This window comes from Miniopterus natalensis, chromosome 1 (assembly GCF_054644295.1).
Source record: "Miniopterus natalensis isolate mMinNat1 chromosome 1, mMinNat1.hap1, whole genome shotgun sequence".
NCBI classification, from domain to species: domain Eukaryota; kingdom Metazoa; phylum Chordata; class Mammalia; order Chiroptera; family Miniopteridae; genus Miniopterus; species Miniopterus natalensis.
In genome coordinates this window covers 52,503,095-52,525,259 of record NC_142081.1, presented here as the reverse complement: position 1 = coordinate 52,525,259, position 22,165 = coordinate 52,503,095, and the positions used below count along the sequence as shown (strand labels likewise).

At 40.9% G+C, this 22,165-nt stretch overlaps 1 protein-coding gene and 2 pseudogenes across 3 annotated transcripts in view; 2 read left to right on the top strand and 1 right to left on the bottom strand.

Moving 5' to 3' along the window:
• The window catches only part of GABPB1 (GA binding protein transcription factor subunit beta 1), a 52,293-nt gene extending 49,305 nt beyond the window's left edge, over positions 1-2,988 (bottom strand). Inside the window, exon 1 of one of the 3 annotated variants that reach the window (XM_016210147.2) lies at positions 2,764-2,988. The gene's annotated coding sequence lies outside the window, so the exon portion shown is untranslated. Of the gene's footprint in view, positions 1-1,649; positions 2,333-2,763 lie in introns of those variants that run through there. The other 2 variants (XM_016210148.2, XM_087821484.1) reach the window with 2 other exon arrangements.
• On the top strand, positions 1,972-2,648 carry LOC148094136 (uncharacterized; annotated as a pseudogene).
• Positions 2,989-3,499: 511 nt separating the features above from the next.
• On the top strand, positions 3,500-21,910 carry LOC107534878 (ubiquitin-conjugating enzyme E2 D3-like; annotated as a pseudogene).
• Positions 21,911-22,165: the final 255 nt, after the last annotated feature.

Here is a 22,165-nt window from a genome sequence, read left to right as displayed (position 1 = left end):
ATGATTACTATAGTTGGAAAGCTGTAGAGCCAAAGAAATGACTCATTAGAAAACTAAGTTACCCTGAACTCTTAAGTTTTATTTGGCTTGTTTTCTAATGTTTGCATAGAGAGAAGCAATGGAATCCATCAGTGAGGTCATCCATGCTCAGGCTACTTGCAAAGGGACACCACACCAGCCAAAAATGCATGTTCAAAATGAAGTCAGGATTCAAAAGTTCATGTAATAACTTCTGAATTTCTTATGATTTGTTTGCTCTACCTGTTATTATTTCTAACTCGTGAGGTACTCAAGGGAAAATAAAAATGTCCATTCTATGAAAGATGTGGCCCATTATAAATACATCCCAGAGATGAGAGGATCGGGGGCAACCAAGATCCAATCTGATATTTATTTTCATTTGAATAGCAAACATCAAAAATATATCTGGCATTTTCTAACAATTACATGAAGAATGACCAGATGCTTCCTGTTGATGGAACAGTAGAGATCTGCAGACTGACAGAATCATACTAGAGTTCACAGAAACAACTGGAAATGAATTTTAGTTTCATTTCAAAACCATTAAATCAAAGTATGCCCTTAAATTTTCACACATTTACCGTATAAGTGCCCCTCAAGAAAGAAAACCCAGATTGATTCAGATAGAGAACTTGAACTCTAAGTTACAGAACTCTTAAGTAACAGAATTAACTTGAAGGGTAAATATATACATTACAAAAGAATTGTTTACCAAAGGTTTCACTGCAGGAATCCTCTTAAACTAGAGCTCCTACAGCGCTTTGAAAAGTGTCCTATCTTCAAAAATTACATTTACTACGTAAGTTTTCACAAGCACATCCAATATGGAACTCACGTTTTATTTGTGTACTTCATTAAAAATACATTGTGGAATTAAAAATTAAGTTTAATTACTTAAAATCTTTTCAAGTGTTTCCAAATCTCCAGAATCACATGGGATTATCCAATCTGTATTCGTGATGTTGTTTATGCATCTAAATCCCAAACTGAAAAAAGTTAGAGCCTAAGAAAAAGGTATGGAAATCAGCTTTCCTATCCATACTTTTAAAATGTGTATGGTATAATATCCTGGTTTGATTTGTATGGTGAGCACAGTCTAGAAATGATACATTTCTCAGTTTACAAAAAAAAAAAAAAAAAGGCCTTAGTATACAGTGGATTGTTCCAGAGGTTATATGGTGTGATACCACAACAGACTGAATGCAGAAGTAGATTTAAGAATCTAGTTGTCTCGTTCAACTGGACATTTAAAAAGACTTGTAGAAACGCAAAACAATATCACTCTTTCACCAATGTCACTTAAGTTAACATGCAATGAGTTTTATTTTTAAATACTTAAAAAGAGGAAAATTAAGAAAAATGTAAAGCCGTCTTTAGTTTCCTTAAATTCAGTCTGAGCCTGAAAGTGGAAGTGTCAAGGCTGATGGTTAAGTCACTGAGAAATTTAAACCAAGCTGGGTGGATCTATATGTGAAAGAAGTAAACTGCAAAAAGAACTTCTGACCACTAACTTCTGCATAATAAATTACAGTGCATCTTTAAATCTGAGATGGCAAAGTACAAGGGTCCGTTAGTAACTACATCAAACCATTTTCCAGGTAAAAACTGTATTTCAGAAAGTAACTTGCCTGAATCCAGACAGCAAATCATTGTCCAGAGAGAGCACTTAAAATATTTCCACATTACCAAGCCCCCTTCAGAAGCGCTGTGGTCTCTGCCCCTCCTTTGAACAGATGTCTGCTCGCCAGAGTCCAATGAGGTTTAAAGCAAGAGTATGTGTACTGCAAACAAGCTTAAAGTGGGAAAACACACACAAAGCGGGCCTACATCATTCCTTTGGTTTCAGTTTTCACGTTGCACCCGTGAGGGTAGGCACGCAGATTGAACACGGTAGGAGAGCTTCAGTGAAACACGCCTAAAGACACACTCATTAACTGTGCCCAGGCAGAAATGACCTGGCAAAATTCTCAACTTCTTCCCTGAAGCCATGCACCCGCAGATCCCGGCGGCCAAGTCCCAAAAGCAGGTCCCTGCATCCACAGTGGCAGGCTTCGTCCCCACAGGAATCCAGTCCCCGAGGCCGAGGCAGTCGCCGTGGCAGCCCCGCGCGGGACGGGACCGCCGCTCCGGTTAACCCTGTCGGGACCGTCCGCTCCCGCCGCGGCCCAAGCGCCTCACGGCCCCCGAGGCTCCGCGGCACAGCGCGCCCGGAGCCTGCCGCCCTTTTCCCGCTTCGGCGCGCCCGGCAGGGCCGTCAGGGCGCCCAGACAAAGAGATCCACGGCTCCCGGGGCGGCGGGCGCGGAGGCCGGGCCGCGCCTGCCTCTCTCCCCCGCCCGCCTCCCGATGCCCGCGGAGCCCCCGCCGCCCCGGCCCGACACCACCCCTGCTCCGGGGACGCCGCTCAGGACCGGCCGGGAGAGGAGCGGCGAGGAGGCCGCGACGCGCCGGGGCCGAGGAGGGGGCGGCGGCCGCCACCATGTCTGCCCGCCCCTCCCAGAAGCGGGGTGCCCAGCGGACAATGCGCGGCGGCGGCGCGGGCGGAGCGGGCGCCCAGGCCGACCCCGCCGACCCCCGCAGAATAAGCGGGGCCAGGAGCCCCGGAAACCCGGCGCCTTAATGCAATAAACAGGAAATCGCGGGGATGATCTGGGTTCCGGGGGAAGTGGAATTATTTTTTACCAGCGAAGAGATCAACTTCCACATCCGGTGGTAACAGGGCCCTACACAGACCCGCACTGACCTGGAAAAGCTTCGGGAGCGGCGACGGGGGAGCAGCAGGAGGTGGTGCGGAGACCCGAGGCGCTTCGTACCCGGCCGGGCTGACGCGGCCCCGCTACACACAAAGCGCTTCAGCTGCACAAGGCGCTATTTTCCGAAAATGCCGCGTCTGGTCGGCGCCCAAAATCCCCACCGAAAAGTCCCCCGTGCTGCGCGCGGAGGAACACATCGCGCATCGCGAGTGAGTCAAAGCTCCCAGCATCCCTCCCGGACCAGCCCTCGGCAACCCGGCGTCGGAGCCTTTCCGCCCCGGACCTCCTCAGCAGATCCTCCTCCCACCCACTGCCCGACCCCACTCCGGAGCGAAGAAGGGGGCGAGAGGGTGTGATTTTCGTATTTAACGCAGGGGAAGGAAATAGGCCATTTCTAGAGGTTTAGCCACACAAAGAAAGTGGCGGAATGATCCGCTCTCGGCGACCGCAAGTCCCGGCTCGCCCGGCGCCTGCGCGGCACGGGGGTGGGAGTTGCGGCCGGCCATGTGCGCCGCGGAGCAGTCGGCCGCCGCCGCCGCGCTTTCCCGCCTCCTCCTCGGGGGACTAGGAGTTGGAAAACTGAAGTACGCGTGCTAACCTCCGTGTCTCTCCGGCATAAACGCTGAGAAACGGATCCGGGCTCCGAGATTAAGCTGAGGCGCCAACAGAGTGCTGGGAGATGGAAGGGCAGCCAGGATTTAACTTAAAAGTGGCCCTAGATTCAACTAGGCAGGCTGGGACAGGAGTCGCTGTTGAGGTACGAGGGGAGGGACGAAGGCTGGTCAGGTTTATGACGTATATATTACTGTAGCCTTTTTTTTTTTAAGTCCTGATGCTGTCTCATACTTCGTAGACCCTACTAACGGCTCTCTGAATTCCCTTGCATTACTGTCACCAGAGGTAGAGGTGTGCTTTTTTTGTAGCCGGAATGTCAAGATTTTTGTGTCGTATTTAGTAAGACAGTAGTAAAAGTTGATCTGGATATGGTGATTTGCAAAGTAAAGCCTTATGAGTTTAATTTTCGTGGGCCGATCTGAGAAACCCAACACACTGATATGTTTGTGTTTTATTATTGATTGATTTTAGAGAGAGTAACATTGATTTGTTGTTCACTTATTGATGCTTCTTGTATGTGCTCTCTGGGAATCAAAGCCACAGCCTAGCAGGACTAAGCTCTAAGCAACTGAGCACCGGCCGGGCACACAGGGAGATGTTTTTAATACAGGAGCCTGGGAATGACTCAACCGCACAGCTTACCCAGCCTACTAACCGTGCAACTTTTGGTATCCTGTATCTAGGAATTGAGGAGACCTGACAGGTTTAATTAAGTCCATATTGCCCACTGACTTTTGTGGGCTCGGATAAGTAATCTTTTTCTCTGCTTACTCTTTTGTAATATTGATGTAGTAAAGATTTGTACGGTCCTTGTGTAACTTTTTAAAGCGTTGTGCCTAAAATAGAAGCAGAGCGAATGACATAGGGGCCATATTCTGTTTCCTTTTGATCTAATATTTTCATTGCTTCAGTTGATAAATTTGTCAAATTTTTGGTCATATTCTCTTTTTTTTTAACCTTGAGTTTATTTGAATTTATTTAGCTAATGGTTTCTCTATCATCCTTGCCCTCATTGGTCGTACGCTGTAGGATGCCAAGAAATAGATAGGCATCATCAGTAGAATGAGGGTAAACTGTTGAACACTGTGACATCTCAGGAATCTCTTACCTTGGGAGGGAGGAATGGAATGGGACTGGAGAAGCAATTAGCTTTAAGAAGGAAATTGGAGAAGGGCCTTCCAGGCAGAGGAAGCAGTAAGTTCAAAGGTTAAGAGGCAAACTCTGGAGAAATTGTTGGGTGAAGAAAAGAATGCTGTTTCAGGAGTACCTGAGATATTCCTGAAGTTTAGTTGTGAAGGCCAGAAATGTCATGTGCAGGAATTAGCTTTTGAGAGCTAAGAAGAAGCAGTCGAAAGATTTATATAGAAGCATCATTGGAGTTGCATTTTAGACAGATGACTTGTGCAAAAATCAAAGGCATAGAGAACAGTAATCGATGAGAGATTATGGAGATAGCGGCAGATAGGCCTGAAGAATACGACCAAAGTGGTTGAGAGCTTGGTGATATGGTCAATTGGATAAGGGCATGACTGAGAGGGAGATATCAAAGATGACTCCCAAGTTTGTTGGGAGAGCAGCTGGGAGGATGCTGATGCCTTCATTGAGATTAGATACCAGGGAAGAGAAATACATGTTAGGGAAGGAAGAAAGTTTTCTTACAACCTTGTAGAAATAGAAGTACCTGTGAACCAACCAAGCAGATATGCCTAGTAGGTAATTAAATGTTTATTCATTTATTCATTTACTCATCTGTCACTAGCACTGTTCTACACACTGGAATAGATTAAGCAGCAACAAGAACAACAAAGGCTCCTGCTTCTGGTGGAGGGAACAGACTATGAATAAGTTTTACAAAAGAGGAGGAAAGATAATATCCCATAATATGTTCCACGAAGGACATTGAAAGGGTGTTTGGATAAAGCCATGTTCTGGGGCAGATAAGACAAAATTTTGGTTGTTGGTCAAAGGTCGCCTCACTGAGAAGGTATTCTCTGCTAAAACCTGAATGGGAATAAGTTAAGGGTAGTTTTCGAGACCAAAGGGAATAGCAGGGCAAAATCCTGAAGTGAGAGTTTGTTGTGCTTAGCAAGGAAGCTAGTGTGGCTGAAGTCTAGAAAATAGAAAGTAATGGTAGAAGAAGTCTGCATTCTTGGTAAGTTGAAGTGTTCTAGAAGCCACTGAATGGAGAGTAGTAGTAAAGATAAGTGGATGGGTTGTAGATACATTTTGTTGCTAATGAATCAAACATGAGTGAGGGAAAGGGAGGAATCAAGAGTGATTCCAGCCTCTCTGGGCGTGGCTCAGCAGTTGAGCATCAACCTAGGATCCAGGAGATCGCAGTTCAATTCCTGGTCCAGGCACATGCCTGGATTTTGGGCTTGATCCTTGATTGAGGGCATGCAGGAGGCAGCCAGTCAATGATGACTTTAATCATTGATCTTTCTCTCTTTCTCCGTCCCCCTCCCCCTTCCCCCCCCCCCCCGAAGTCAATAAATATATATATATTTTAAAAAGTGATTCCAAGGTTTAGGGCATGGTTGTCTAGACCAGAGCTGTCCAATATAAATATAAGCCACATACATAGTTTTATAGTAGCCACATTAAAAAAGTAAAAAGAACAGTTGAAATTAATTTTAATAGTTTTTTATTTTACCCAATTTATCCAAAAAAAAGTATTTCCTATGTGATCAGCATTAAGTATTAAATATTTTTAAATGTTTTACATTCTTTTTCTCATTACTAAGTGTTTGAAATCTCATGTGTATTTTACCTGACAAGCATATCTCAATACTTGATTTCATAAAGATTTACAGTTAAAAAGTAGATTCACATACCCAAGACAACATGCTTAAAAGTTTTGCAGTAATTGAATTATGTATCAGATTTTTAATATAATTTTAAATTAAAGTTAAAATTACAATTTCAGTTCCTAAATTAGTCACAGTTCAAGTGCTCAGTAGCCACAAGTGCCTAGTTGCTACTATATTGCACTGTGGAGTCTAATGGAGTAGAGAATAGTGGAAAATCAGACTAAAAGTGTGTTGGAACCTGCCTGGGAAGGCCTTTAATGCCATGTTAAAGGACTAGGATTTTACCCTAAAAACAAAAGGAACTGTGGATAGTTTTTGAAGTAGGGAGTTACACTGTTGTGCTTGATGCTAGAAAAAGGCCACTGGGTTTCCAGCTTTTGACTCAGAACCAGGAGCAACCCTTCAGTTGAGTGCCCACATTTCAGACTCAGACCTTAGCCCTTTCGATTAGAAGTCTGGTTTTTGTCAGTGGTCTACAGGCCAATGCCAGTCTGCAAACCCTTTGTTATTGGTTCATGACAAGGCATTTACAGAAATTGAGAGTAAGAATTTAGAAACTTTTATAGCAATTTAACATGAATTATTTTGTCCAATCTAATAAAAATTTTGGTCTTGTATTGCTGTGTATATCTTTGTTTTCGTATTTATTTCCTTCTAGTAAATTGTTTCTATGTTTTATGATCTTTCACCCCAGATGATTTCTGAGGCACTGCTCTAGAGGCTCTCAAGATAAGGTGAGTCAGGCCCCAACCTGCGTGGCTCGGTTGGGTGTAGTCCTGTATACCGAAGGTTGCCGGTTCGATTCTCAATCAAAGTTCATGCCTGGGTTGTAGGCTCTGTCCCCAGAAGGGGGTATGCAGGAGGCATCTAATCAGTGTTTCTCTCTCTGTCCCTCTCCCTTCCTCTCTCTAAAAAAAATCAATAAAAATATTTTTATTCAGAAGGACCAAGTTCCCAGAATACTTATCTAAATCCAAATGACATTTTTTCCTTTTAGTGAGAACTGTAACAGCTAGCAGAGGAATGGACATCTGCTTAATTTCTTCTTCCATATAGAAATGGAAGGCTACCTGGAAATAACCAAATTGATAATAGCTACCACTTATTAAATACTTACTAAGTGCTAGCCACTGTGCAAAGCCTGTTACATATATTGTCTCATTTAATCCTCACAACAACTCTATAAAGTAGATGCTAATAGCCCCATTTTTCCAATGAGGAAACAGGTTAAAATAGTTAATTGACTTGCCTGAAGTCACCAAGGTGGTGAACATTAAAGACAGGATTCCAATATAGGTCTCATTTCAAAGTGATTGTTCCTATTCCCTCTTTGCCATTATAGTCTCAATATCTAGCAAATTCCCTGGCCCAACAATTCTGCATTGTTTTAGGGAGAATACATGAAGTTGACTACAAACACCTATTTTCATTGCACCTCACGGACATTGCATGTTTTACAAATTGAAGGCAAGACCCTCCACCGGCAAAAAGATTGCAACTGGCTTTATGTAATTCTCACTTTATTGCAGTAGTCTGGAACTGAACCCACAGAATCTCCAAAGTATGCCTGTACATTTCTCCCAGAGGATTCATTGGTAAATTTGGGACCAGAGTAAGGGGAGTTAGTGGTATTCTAACAGCATCAGGCAAATGTGTTCATTTCTACAATAGAAATATGTCTGCTTTGCTCCTACTTAGAATTTATAGACTCACAAATCAATTTTTAAAAAAAGACAACTCAGTGTTAAATGGGTAAGAGATTTGAAGAGACCTCAAAAAAGCGTAAAGTCACCAATAAACGTAACGGTGCTTTACTTTTTTAATCATTAGGGAGATACAAACTAAAACCACAATGATGTACTGTTGCACGCTCACCAAAATGGCTAAAATAGAAAACAAAATGCCAAGAGTTGGAACAATTGAAATTACATTGCTGGTGGAGATGCATATTAGTATAGCCGCTTTGGAAAATTCAAAGTTAAAGGCAAAACCAAACTAGATTTAGGAATATATAGGTCGTAAAAACTAAAGGAAGGAAGGAAATGGTTAGCTTTGGGATGGGGAGTAATGCTTGTAATGATACCACAGGGGTTGGAGGTGTTTCAGTGTTCTGTTTTGTTTTTTTAAATATGTCTTATTGATTTCAGGGAGAGGGAGAAAAATATCAGTGATAAGAGAATCATTGATTGGCTGCCTCCTGCACGTCCACTACTAGGGGTCAAGTCCGCAACCCAGGCATGTTCCCTGACCAGGAATCAACTGCTGAGCCACACTGGCTGAGCCAGTGTTCTGTTGCTTGACGTGAGTGGGGGTTACTTGGGTGTTCGCTTTGTGATTCATTGAGCTGTAGGTTTTGGGGTGGGTGTGCTTTTCAGTATGTATATTACGTATTTCATGGTTTAAAAGATTTTCTGGAGTTAAGTTAGAAAAAAATTTCCTGGGCAATGCTTGATATATACTATCAACTGTTACCTTGCGCTGAGCCAATATTTCTATATATTTATTACAAATATGAAAGATAAGGTAGGCCTGAATTCTAGGGGTGGCAGTGGTAAAGGAGAGGCGAGAAAGACGCAAAAAATACTACAGAACTTGAGGCAGTATGGGAAGGTGAAAGACCATGGCAATTGGAGTGAGGAGCCTCAAATTCAAGATTTAACTGATCACTTAGTCTAGGCTCTAACCACTCTGTAGTTATATGACCTGGGCATATCTCCTAACCTGCCTTAATTTCATTTTTCTCACCTGTGGCAAGGGTATTTAATAAAACTTAACATTTTTTGTTTATAACCCTCTGTAAGCTATTAAAAGGCCATATTAAATTTTATTGATTTCTGATTCGGGGGGGGGAAGGATGGTTGAGATTTGAGTCTGAGAGATGGAGATAATAGTGATAACATGAACAAAATGAGAAAACCAAGAGAAGGAGAAGCAGATTTGGAGAAAGATCACATTCTATTTTATACATGTTGTGTTTAAGACCATGTGAGAACATCAAGGTGGAGTTGTTAAACAGATGCAGAACTTACAGTTTGGTATTCTGAAAAAAGGTCAGAAGCAGTGATAATTAGAAGTTAACCACAATAGGGGTGAAAAAGCCATAGAGTAAATGAGATCATTGAGAGAAAATATAGAAAAATAGAGTACTTAGGACAGAGGCAGAAGTAAAGGAAGGGAGGTAATCAGCATTCATTGAGCACCTATTAAACTGTGTGTCTGCAATTTGCCTTATTTATTCCCCTCAAATTCCAAGGTAGCTAATTTAGCCTCATTTGGTTGACTGACTTTGTAGGCTCACAGCAAAAGAGCCAGCATTGAAAAATCAGCTTGACTTCAGTTTATACAGTACACTACTACACCATTCCTGGAGAAACAGGTATCTCTTACATAAGCCTGTGGAGAATTTGAGTCAAGGAAAGATAAGTCCTGAGGAAAAAACCATTGGATTTTTGTGATTTGTGGCCATGGGATTCCTGGAATGTGTGTAGCAGTGCCTGCACTCCTGTTTGTTATGGTTCTATGGGTGCAGGTAATCCAGACAAACATTTGTGCTTTAGACCTCTGACAATAAGAAGACAGTCAAGATGGCAACTGTAAAAATTAGTATAATGAAAACAAAGTCATTTGTTAAAGCCTAGCTAGATACCCTTGCCAAGTGCTTTGAATCTGAAGGCTTGAAAGAGATAGGAATAACTCACTATATGATTTGATATTTGCTGCTTTTTATGTTCTGCCTAGAACTGTCTTGAGTATCACCAGTAGTATGGGTCCTTTACACTGGGAAACACTGGGATGTTATGTAATAGTGTTCACTGTTTAGAGTGCAGTTTCAGTCCTCTGAAATTCTGAGCGAAAAAATCAAGATGGCTTTGCCAGCCAAGGTCATTAAAACTTGAATGAAAGATAGCCCTGGCTGGGTGTCTCAGATGGAGAGCATCATCCCATGCACAAGAGGGTAGCCGGTTTGATCCCCACTTCCAGCATTTACGAGAGGCAACTGATGGGTGTTTTATCACATCAGTGTTTCTCTCCCTCTCTCTCTCTTGAATCAGCAGAAACATATTCTTGGGTGAGGATTAAATATATATATATGAACTTGAATGAAAGATTTTTTTTGAGGAAACCAAAATTAACTGAAATTTTTATTTCACAAGAACTTTATACATATTAGAGATTTCCAATTAACAGTTTGTTTTAACTTTAAATTATGAGTTTTATAGGTGACTTTTTCAAACAGGAAAAGTACACTATTATGGAAATATTTCCAATTTTCTGTTTTCATAAATTATAAAATAACAGTTACTACTTCCACTTCAGATAATTGCAGAAAAGTAATTTGGAGCAGTCTTCTTACTAAAGACAACCAGCAATGTTGGAATAAAATTCTACATAAAGACGTTCAGAAAATTAAAACAAAAGAGGTGTACTTTGTAGTCTGTAATAAAAAGGAAGCACAGACAGAATGGTTAAATATCAGATTAATAGTGAGCAAAAAATAATAAAATACACTAATTCAAACTAAACTCTAAATTCAGGAAGATGAAACAAGTCTTCAAGAGTAATAGGGAAGCTTCTTAGAACATACAGTGAAAATAAAAAGGATGGCATTGAAGGGATTTGGTAGAGTACAGATTCGTCTTTCCTTAAGAATTTGATTAATGTATGAATGTCTTTAAAGTTGCATGGATGAAATTACCTAAAACAATGACACTTAAAGAGATATTCTGTTACAGGTAGCAGTTAATTAGATTACGCATGTAACTTGGCTAGGGCTTAAATTTCCTTTTTTTTTTTTTTAAATTTCTCTTTATTGCTGAAATTATTATAGATGTCCTCTTTTTATCCCCCTTGACCTCTTCTATCCCACACCTGCCCCCACCCCAGGCCTTCACCATGCTATTGTCAATATCCATGGGTTATGCATAATATGCATATAAGTTCTTTGGTTAATCTCTTCTCACCCACCCACCCCCACCTTCCCTCTGAGATTCGTCAGTCTGTTCCATGCTCCTGTGTCTCTGGATCTATTTTGTTCAGCAGTTTATTTTGTTCATTAGATTCCACATATGATTGGGATCATGTAAAACTGAATCAGGAAGAATCAGAAAACCTGAATAGGCCAGCGACAACTGATGAAATCGAAGCAGTAATCAGAAAACTCCTAGCAAACAAAAACCCTGGTCTAGACGGCCTCACAGGGGAGCTTTACCGAGCATTCTACTTCTTGTTTCAGCAGTCCCTTTAACATTTCTTGCAATGCTGGTTTGGTGGTGATGAACTTCTTTAGCCTTTTTTTTTGGGGGGGGGGGGTCTGGAAAATTCTTTATTTCACCATAATTTTGAATGATAGCCTTGCTGGATAGAATAATCTTAGTTTCAGATCCTTGCTTTTCATTACTTTGAATATTTCATGCCATTCCTTTCTGGCCTGTAGAGTTTCTGATGAGAAATCAGCTGATAGCCTTATGGGAGCTCCCTTGTGGATAACAAATTGCTTTTCTCTTGCTGCCTTTAAGATTCTCTCTGTCTTGAATTTTTGGTATTTTAATTATGATGTGTCTGGGCATGGGCCTCTTTGGGTTCCTCTTGCTTGGGACTCTGTGCCTCCTGAACTTGTGTGACTTTTTCCTTGACCAGGTTAGGGAAGTTTTCTGCCATTATTTCTTCAAACAGGTTCTCTAACCCTTGCTTACTTTTGACCTCTTTTTTTTTTTTTTTTTTTTTTTTAATATATCTTTATTGATTTCAGAGAGAGGAAAGGAGAGGGAGAGAGAGATACAGAAACATCAATGAGGAGAGAGTCATTGATCAAGCCCGCAACCGGGCATGTGCCCTGACCAGGAATTGAACCCTGATCGCCTGGATCCTAGGCCGACGCTTAACCACTGAGCCACGCCCGGCCGGGCTTGACCTCTTCTTTTACTCCTAGATGCAAATATTCTTACATTTCATGTTGTCTCAGGGCTCCCTTACACTGTCCTCCTGTTTTTTAATTGTTTTTTCTTTTTGGTTCTCTGATTGATTTTTTTCTACCCTGTCTTCTAATTCACTGATCTGATCCTTGGCTTCCTCTAATTGGCTGTTTATTCCATCTAATGTGTTCTTTATTACTGCTATGTCATTCTTAATTTCCTTCATAGTTTCCATATCTTTTCTCATGCTTTTGTGCATCGTAACAGTCATTATTCGGAATTATATAACTGATGAATTTCTTATCTCCATTTCATTTAGCTTTTCTTCTGGAGAATTCTCTTATTCTTTCATTTGGAGCTTGTGTTTTTGTCTCCCCTTCTTGGCTGCCTGTTTGGATTTGTTTCTATGTATTAGGTAGATCTTCTAGGACTCCCAGTCTTTTTGGAGGGTCTCTGGTGCAGAACAGTGTCAGATGCTGTTTGTGACTGGCCCTGAGTACGCTGTTTGGAGCTTTGAGCAGTCCACAGCTTGTGGCTCCCTCTGCTGGGTCTGGGTGTGTTTGGAAAGGACCAAAGTGCACACCAAGTCTGCTTTTCGTAGCTCCTGTTCCAGAAGCAGAACAGGCAAAGACAAAGCATCCAGAGATCTATCTTTGCCTGCAGGCTAATTGTTATTCTCTGTTTCTTAAGGAGTCTCAGGCTGTAGACCACAGCAACGAGTAAACTCCACTGGGTGGGGCGAGAGATTTTTCAACAGGGTGGGACAATCGCTCCCCACCTCCCACCCCCATTGAGGCAAAGCTGCCTGGCTGGTAAAGTTCTGCCTGAGAAAGATTCTCTCTTCCATATGGGGGAATTACTCAGCACAGAAATCCAAGCTCTATCCTCAGAGCCCTCAAACCTTGGTTCTCACACAGCTCTAGTCCACTCTGCCCTCCCTCTGCCAGAGCCCAAGGTGTGTGGCTGCATCCGAAATTTTGTGTGTTGGCCCTTTAAGAGGGTGCCTGCATTTCCAGCTGCCTCTCCCTGGCAGACAGAAACCCCACTGCTTTTCACAGCCAGATGTTATGTGGGCACCTTTCTCAGTTCTGGTGCTCTGGGCTGGGAAGCCCAGCTTGGGGTTTAGGCCCCAGACTCCTCAGTGGGCAACCCCCCACAGCAGAGATATCCCTCCAGACCTTCAGAGGCTGCCTGTGGTCCAGCCCTCTCCCACCTCCGCACTTCCTACCAGTCTCTATGCATTCTCCACTTTTGGTCTTTGGTTATGGAGGTGCTTTCCAGCTAATCTTCAGTTGATTATTCAGGATGGTTTTTCTATATTTTAGTTACAATTCCAGTTTGGTCCTGGGAGAATGTCAGTGTAGCTTCCACTTAATCTACCACTTTCTTGGAATCTCCATGAAAGGTGATTTTTACTTGTGATGAACACACATGCCCTTTAGAAAGCAGCCTCAAAATTTAGAGTAATCCACTGTCATCAATGAGGAAGATTTTTCCCTACTAGACAATTGTTTGTTTACTATTAGAATAGCATTTTAGCATTAAAGAAAAATTGCACCACAATGCAATTACTAGTTTCTTCCTGCATGTTTTTATATTTACACATGAATAATGTGTGTGTTTTTGGCAGAAATACTACTAAAGAATTTTACATTGATTGTAGGAGCATGATGGCATCTATCTTTTCTACCCCCTCTTTCTGAGTTCTAGAGAAGACCTCCAGTAAGCAAGTGAAATTCTTTGGCAAAGTTACTGATTTCAGAATTCCCCAGACACATTGAGAATTTTGATTTCCAGGAATTGTTTAGGCACTGCCACTTTCCTCAAGCTTATATTTTACACCCCATGTTAAGGTTACATTTGGACCTCCTTATTTTCTTAATCTATTTTAAGGTAGTGAGCACTTAATAATTGTTGGTTGGTTATGGCTCCCAGCAAGATTTTTAAAAATTATTTGAATCTATCCACTGGTGCAAAAAAAAAACTTTTTTTTTTAATCCTCACCCAAAGATATGTTTCTATAGTTGTGTTTTTTTTGAGAGAGAGAAACATTGATGTGAGAGAGAAACATCAATCAGTTGCCTCCTGTATACACCCTGACTAGGAATCAAATCTGCAACCTTTTGGTGTACGAGGCGACACTCCAACCAACTGAGCTTATCCTGCCAGGGCTCAAAACACTTTTTTAAACATCATCAACTGTCTTCCATCCATACAGTTCCCACCTCCAAGGTAACCTCTACTCTTATTTTCTTGTGTATTCTTTCCATTTTTTTCTTGTCTGTACATGTAAGTAAAAATAAATATTCTTATTTTTCTCCATTTTTATTTAACAGGAAGGATACCAGATACGCTCTTCTGCACTTTGCACTTAGGACATCTTGGGCTTCTCCATATTAAATGCATAAAAGGCATTTTTTTCTTACTCCTGCAGATGATTTAACCAATCATTATCCAACTGAGGGACATAGAGTTTCTAATCTTTTATATTCTAATTTGTGCTTAGATGAATATCTTTGTACACATATCTTCTTTTAAGTATGTCTCATCTCAATTCCCAGAGTGGATTTGCTCTGCAAAAGGGATATATATTTTTTTAATATTGATAAGTACTGCCATATTGCCCTCCATGTACCAAATGTTTCTCCATAGCATTGCTGAAAGACTAAAGTGTTTTGGGTTTTTCTCTGCCAGCTTTTGAAGGGCAGATTATTTCAAGTCCAGCCTAATATTTTCAGAACCAATAACAAAATCATTTGGTTAAACTGGGAGAAATTCAATTCTGTTAATAGGATTGTTCAGGATACAGAAATTCTTTGCTTCAGCTCCTGCAGCTACACACCCACAACTAGTAAAACATGGTTGCTTATGCAGTAGAAGCAGCCAGCAAACCTGGAAAGGGACCAAGAATGACTACAGACAGCTCCACCTACATTTTATTGGCAAATTTGCAAGCTTAGCAGGATCTAAAAAGATCCTTCAGCCTTTGTTTAAATTGTAGAGACTCAGCCTGATAAGAGGGAGGAAATTAATTCATTTCATGAAAAATTCCTCTAATATGATAGGAGCTGGCAATTATTTTTATACTATTTTGCTCCGGTGTTGAGGTGGCACAGGGAAAGAGGAAGAAGGGATATTAGGTCATGAGTTCTACCTGCACTGGAGTTACTAAGGTATGAAGAAAGATTTCCAGGAATGGTGATCTCAGATACTTGGAGCCACAGTAACTTAGAGAGAGGTAAAGAATTAGTTGTGGCACGCTAGCTTACTGGCTTTTCATACTTTTTGATCATTTTATAAATTTGTAAGTTTGTTATGAACTGAATGTGTCCCCCTAAAGCCTCTAATGTGATGGTATTTGGAGATGGAGCTTTGGGGAGGTAAATAGGGTTAAATTAGGTCATGAGGGTGGGGGCCTCATGATGGGATTAGAAGTGGCTTTATAAGAAGAGGAAGAGAGAAAGATCTCAGCTCAACCACAGAGGAAAAGCCATGTACGCACACAGTGAGGAGGCCCTCTGCAAGCCAGGAAGAGAGTTCTCACCAGGAACCGAATCAGCCAGCACTTTGATCTGGTACTTCCCAGGTTCCAAAACTGTGAGGACTAATATCTGTTGTTCGAACCACCCACTCTATGGTAGTTTGTTAGGGCAGCCTGAGTTGACTAAGACAATGTATCTCTAGTTTTCCACAGATTCATAAAGTTCTATCCAAAAAAAAATGGTCATAACTATGAATAATGTCCTGTCTTTCTTCAGATTAACTGCAACCAACATACTGTCTGTGTAGTTCCTGCACTACTTAGAAACAGCAATCTCTTTAGGCATGACAGGTGACTACTGGGAAATCCTTCAATTTTAGCATTTTAATTTGCATCTCAGGAATGGCTTGGAATTTTGTCTCTCGAGTTGAAATAAGTGGTATATAAATACAGGTGAGAACTCATTTACTTAGTTTTCTGTAAGTTAGTGTTCACACTGATGATTGGATATTTAATGATATGAAGAAATCATACTTTTGTTGCAGTATGATTTGTTATGATTATAGTATGTTTTTTAAACAATCTTTTAGAGAGACATTGAAATATTTAAGAGGAAATTATATGATATCTAGGATTTGTTTCAGAATAATCTGGAGTTGTGATGGTGTGAATTGGCAGTATCAAGGAAACGAGTAGTCGGGATGGTAATTGTAGAAAGTGGAAGACGGATACTTGGGGGTTCTTTATATTCTCTGGTTCTGTATATGTGAAATTTCCTATACTAAAGAGATTGTTTAAGTAATTTATGATTGCAAATAACTGATTACTACACTATTCTTTCTATGTCTTACCTTCCATTATCCTGGTACTTGCTAAAATTAACGTATAAAAAATCTTCAACTTAAATGTCTTACGAACTATGAAAATTAAAAGCTGAGCATTGGTGCACATTGGACTTCATTTACCATGCATTTAGTTAGCAGCTACTAAATGCTTTTACATAGATTTTCTCATTTAATCTCTGCAAAGGAGGTGTTATCTCCACTTTACAAATGAGAAAATGTAGACTCTAGCTAAGTAATAACAGCTAGAAAAATAGAAAAGTTAGGATTTTTTTCCTATCAGGCCTGCCTCCCAATATTTCTGCTGTACCATGTTGCTCTTTGGACATGACTGACTGCCTTTTCTTCCGTGCCGTTTTCCTTTTAGGAGTGAGCCTGGCACAATAGGTAGGACAGACTCACGCGTGAAAATGTAGAAGATTTCTGGGGCCTTTGTCCTCTCCTTTGCTGTTAAGGCAGCTAGAGTCTCAAGGCAGGAGTTAAAGGTATACCACACCTTAAGGAAGCCATGGAGCAGTGAACTGATAAAATTCTAGACCTGACTTGCCAAGCTTTTGTTCTCCAAGAATTCATCTGATTGTTGTTACATATTTGTGTGGGGTGCTGTTCAAGATACTGAACTGATACTCTCATCTCACTTTCAGAACATAAAATAAGAGGTCAACCTTCAGGGCATTATGCTAAGTGAAATAAGTCAGACAGAGAAAGACAAATACTGCATGATCTCATATATGGAATCTAAAAAAACCAAACTCACAGAAACAGAGGAGACCAGTTGCCAAGGATGGGGTGAGGGGGTGTGGTGGTGATGAGGGGAATGGATAAAGGTGACAAAGGGTACAAACTTCCAGTTATGAAGGACGAATAAGTTCTAGTGATCTAATGTACAGCATGATAGCTATAGTTAACAATACAGTATTATATAGTTGAAACTTGCTAAGAGAGTAGATCTTAAAAGTTCTCACCACAAAAAAAAAAAAGTAAGTATGTGAGGCGATGGATGTGTTAACTAACCTTATTATGGTAATCATTTTGCAAAATGTATGTATATCAAATCATCATGTTGTACACCTTAATATAATGTTATATGTCAATTATATCTCAGTAAAGCTATGGGGGGAAAGGCTCAGTTTTAACACAATTACCTCTATTCTGTTCCTCCTGCAGCCCCACTCTACTCTGTCAACTTAATCCCTCAATTGAAGCCATGCCAAAACACCTCAGGAAATGGAGTAAGTTCAGGGTAGAAACATCCCCCAACTAACACTGACCAGCTGGCCCTGCCAGTCATTGCTTTCTCTTTTCTATTCCCAAGGACATGTCCAGATTGCACTTTAAGGGAGCTTGGGGCAACCCCCTACTCCCAAGCCACTTGTAACAATGGAACTTTAAGAATACTTACATATAGTGTGGGAGAGCTTAACAAAAGCCCTACCCAGAAGTGTGTGGAGGGAAGAGACCAGGTTTTATAACACTTATGGTTGAAGCAAGACTTGAATCCAAGAAAGAGTCTACCCATTGAGGCCTTATGTTGGATCTAAGTATTGATACTCCTTTCATCTCCCTCTCCCACTCATCCCCCCACAGATAAAAAGCACTATACTCAGGCAAATCTAGACTCAACTATGCCTAAAACAATCCCTTGCTGACTACCCCACAAAGTGGGTCAGGTGAGGTAGACTTGAAGCTCCGTGGTGCACTTTTTCTGCTCCTGGATTTCTGCATCTCCAGCTCAGAGAACGTTAACACGACAGAGTTAATAAGAGCACAACCTCCAGTTTTATCCAGAGATGTCCTTTGACCAGGCAGAAACACTGAATCATTGGAGAAGCTATGCCATGTTTGATTCTAAAAAAGATTTGACACTTGAGATTGGAAAACTAGGAAGTGAGAAAGTAAGAGTTTCAAGTTAGTAGTAGTAAGAGAACAACTACAGATAACTCCTGTGAGGCAGCCACGAGGTTATCGGGAGATCTGCCTTAATACCAAATGCCTACGTCTGGCAGAGCCAGTGTGTGGTGAAGACACAATCCTTCCCTGCTGCCGGGATAATCAAGAGTTTTGGCCAGACCTTTGAGCACACACTGAGATAGTGAGGAGCCAGATGCAAAGCACAGACTATGGCACTGAAACTGATTAATAAGGAGCTTAGTGATGGCCTGTTACCCTCCAGCACAATGTTCTGCAAGTCCAGTGGGGATGATACGTTTCATTGGCAAGCCACAATTATGAGACCTAATGACAGTCTATACCAAGGTTGTATATTCTTTCTGTCAATTCATTTTCCTACAGACCCCTTCAAACCATCTCATTTATCATCCAAATCTTAACACATTGCGTACTGCTCATGAGTTTTCTCATGTTTCGCACGCCATCTGTTAAGGACCGCTCACGAGTTTTCTCATTTTTCACACGCCATCTGTTATGGACCTTAGATGTCAACACACTGTCTTGTCAACATCTAATGAAGCGATCTCATTGGTGGAAACCATGCAGGTCATCCTACGAAAAACTATATAATTGCACGAACCCATAAAGCATTGCAGTTACATTGTATTTTGGTCATTCAAATAGTCTCCGTCTTCAAGTTCCTGGCGCTGTTAGAAATGCCCTCTCAGAAAAAGGAAGGAAACCAACGAAACTGATACACTTCTGGAAGTATTTAACAATAATTTATCAGATATTCCTAGTGAGATCAAAGATGCGGATGACTATTTTGACGATTCTGGAGACAATTCTACTCACAGTGAAATTATTAGACCTGTAAGGAAGCGCAAGGTGGCGGTGCTTTCAATTGATTCCGACACTGACGAAGCTACTGATAATTGTTGGTCTGAAATTAACACACCACCGTGCTTACAAATGTTTGAAGGTCATGCTGGGGTCACTACATTTCCATCTCAGTGTGACTCTGTACCCTCTGTGACCAATCTCTCTTTTGGTGATGAATTGTTTGAGATGTTGTGCAAAGAGCTGTCCAACTAGCACGATCAAACTGCAACGAAACATAAAACACCATCTAGAACGCTAAAGTGGTCTCCGGTTACACAGAAGGACATCAAGAAATTCCTTGGCCTAATTATTCTGATGGGTCAAACAATAAAAGGTAGCTTGAAAGACTATTGGTCAACAGATCGTTTGATATGTACCCCTATATTTCCACAGACAATGAGTCGCCATAGATTTGAGCAAATATGGACATTCTGGCATTTCAATGATAACACCAAAATGGACAGTTGTTCGGGGAGACTTTTCAAGATCCAACCTGTGCTGGATTATTTCCTGCATAAATTTCGAACAATATACAAACCAAAGCAACAGTTGTCTTTGGACGAGGGAATGATTCCATGGAGAGGACGTTTAAAATTTCGCACGTACAACCCAGCGGAAATAACAAAATATGGTTTACTTGTTCGGATGGTGTGCGAGAGTGACACCAGCTGTATCTGCAATATGGAGATATACACTGCTGAAGGAAAGAAATTGCAAGAAACTGTTCTTTCAGTCTTTGGACCCTATCTTGGCATATGGCACCATATTTACCAGGATAATTATTACAATGCTACATCTACTGCTGAATTGCTGCTACAGAACAAAACTAGAGTCTGTGGGAGAGTAGAGGTTTACCACCAAATTTGAAAATGAAAACATCAAGAATGAAGAAAAGTGACATAATATTTTCCAGAAAAGGTGATATTCTTCTCCTAGCATGGAAAGACAAGTGGGTTATCCAAATGATATCAACGATCCATGACACTTCTGTCTCGACAACAGGAAAAAAAAAATAGAAAAACGGGAGAGAATATTATAAAACCTGCCTGCATCGAGGAATACAATGCCCATATGAAAGGCGTTGACCGTGTGGATCAATTCCTTTCTTCTTGTTCCATTCTAAGGAAAACTATGAAATGGACAAAAAAAGCAGTGCTGTACCTTATAAACTGTGGACTTTTCAATTCATTTAGAGGTTACAACGTCCTCAATCCACAAGCAAAAATGAAGTATAAACAGTTTCTGCTATCAGTGGCGAGAGACTGGATAACGGATGACAATAATGAAGGCTCTCTGGAACCAGAGACAAATCTGTCCAGCCCTTCCCCTGGGGTGCAAGGAGAGCACCTCGTTAAGATCCACCCAAAAGGTTGTCGGGTGATAGGAAGCAGCATGAACCTACATGTATTCCAGCGAGTGGAAAGAAAGTTTCCTACGAGAGCCTGCAGAGTTTGTGCCGCCCATGGAAAAAGGAGTGAATCTAGATACTTATGTAAATTTTGTCTGGTCCCCCTTCACAGAGGAAAATGTTTTACGCAGTACCATACATTAAAAAAGTACTAGGAACTTTAATTGTTTGATTATTTTTGTAAATAAAAATGTTATAATTATTGAAAAACAACACCTAAAGTGTATTATGATCTGTAGTTATGATGATTTAAGTAACGTGCAGTTTGCTCAAAAACGTGTGGTCCCTGGCATATGTCTTAGAGATTTCTATGCAGTACACAATGTGTTAACAGTAATGGCAGCATTTGTCTTGATATTCTAAGATCACAGCGGTCTCCTGCTTTAACTATTTCTAAAGTTCTTTTATCCATTTGTACACTGCTGTGTGATCCAAACCCAGATGACCCCCTAGTGCAAGAGATTGCACAGATCTATAAAACAGATAAGTACAACAAACTATCTGGGGAATGGACTCAGAGGTATACCATATGATGGTACCTTAGAGTCAGAATAACCTGCATTATAGCTGGAATAAACTTTAAATTACTGTTCCTTTTTTATTATTTTTGTGTCCAGCTGCTCCCCTATCAGACCTCATTATTTATTTTTTGTTTACCTCCGTTCCATTCACTCACATGCTCATCTGAGGAGACTTAAGTTCTTCCAGCTTTGGAGATTAACTGCTTTTAGAAACTGGAAAGTAGTTACAAGGGAACAGTTGCCCAAGATTCAGAATTTTTTTTTTTAATGGAGGATGTGTATTATGTGGCCAGTGTCTTCACTCTAACTTCGTTATGAGACTAAAACCATTCTTCACTGCTCTAACATGCTGAAGAAATCATCTGAGGGAAAGGCAGATGGATGCCCACTTGTCACATCAAAGGAAACAGCATTATTCTAGCAGCTTTCATTCTTGTTTAAGCCTTCCACTGTTAGAGATCTGAGGTTACATGATACACTTTATGCTCATAACTGATGTGGCTGGAGAATTGGTATTGAATTTATAGCATCAGCAGAACAGAAAATGTGATGTATTTTATGCATGTCTATAAAGGAATGACCTGTTCTTGTTCTACAGAGAATGGAAATTGAAAGTCAGACACCCTTTGTATTCCAAAATAGGGTCTCAAACATTTTGTAATTTTCATTTAACTTGTTAAAAGGCTTGGAACTGTTCATCTGTCTTCCAATATGCTGTTTAATATAGCACTGAATAAATGATGCAAGTTGTCAATGGATGAGTGATCAACTAATAACTGCTAGTAATTGATTTATTTTTCTTTAATAAACCAGTGGGGGAAGGTGCGGGGAGAGAACACCTACAGATTATTTAAGGACATAAACTTAAAAATGCCCCTGCTCAACTGGCCAGGGTGGCTCTGGTTGAGCATCGACCCACGAACCAGGAGATCACAGTTTGGTTCCCAGTCAGGACACATGCCCGGGTTGCAGACTTGATCCCCAGTAAGGGGTGTGCAGGAGGCAGCCAATCAATGATTCTCTCTCATCAT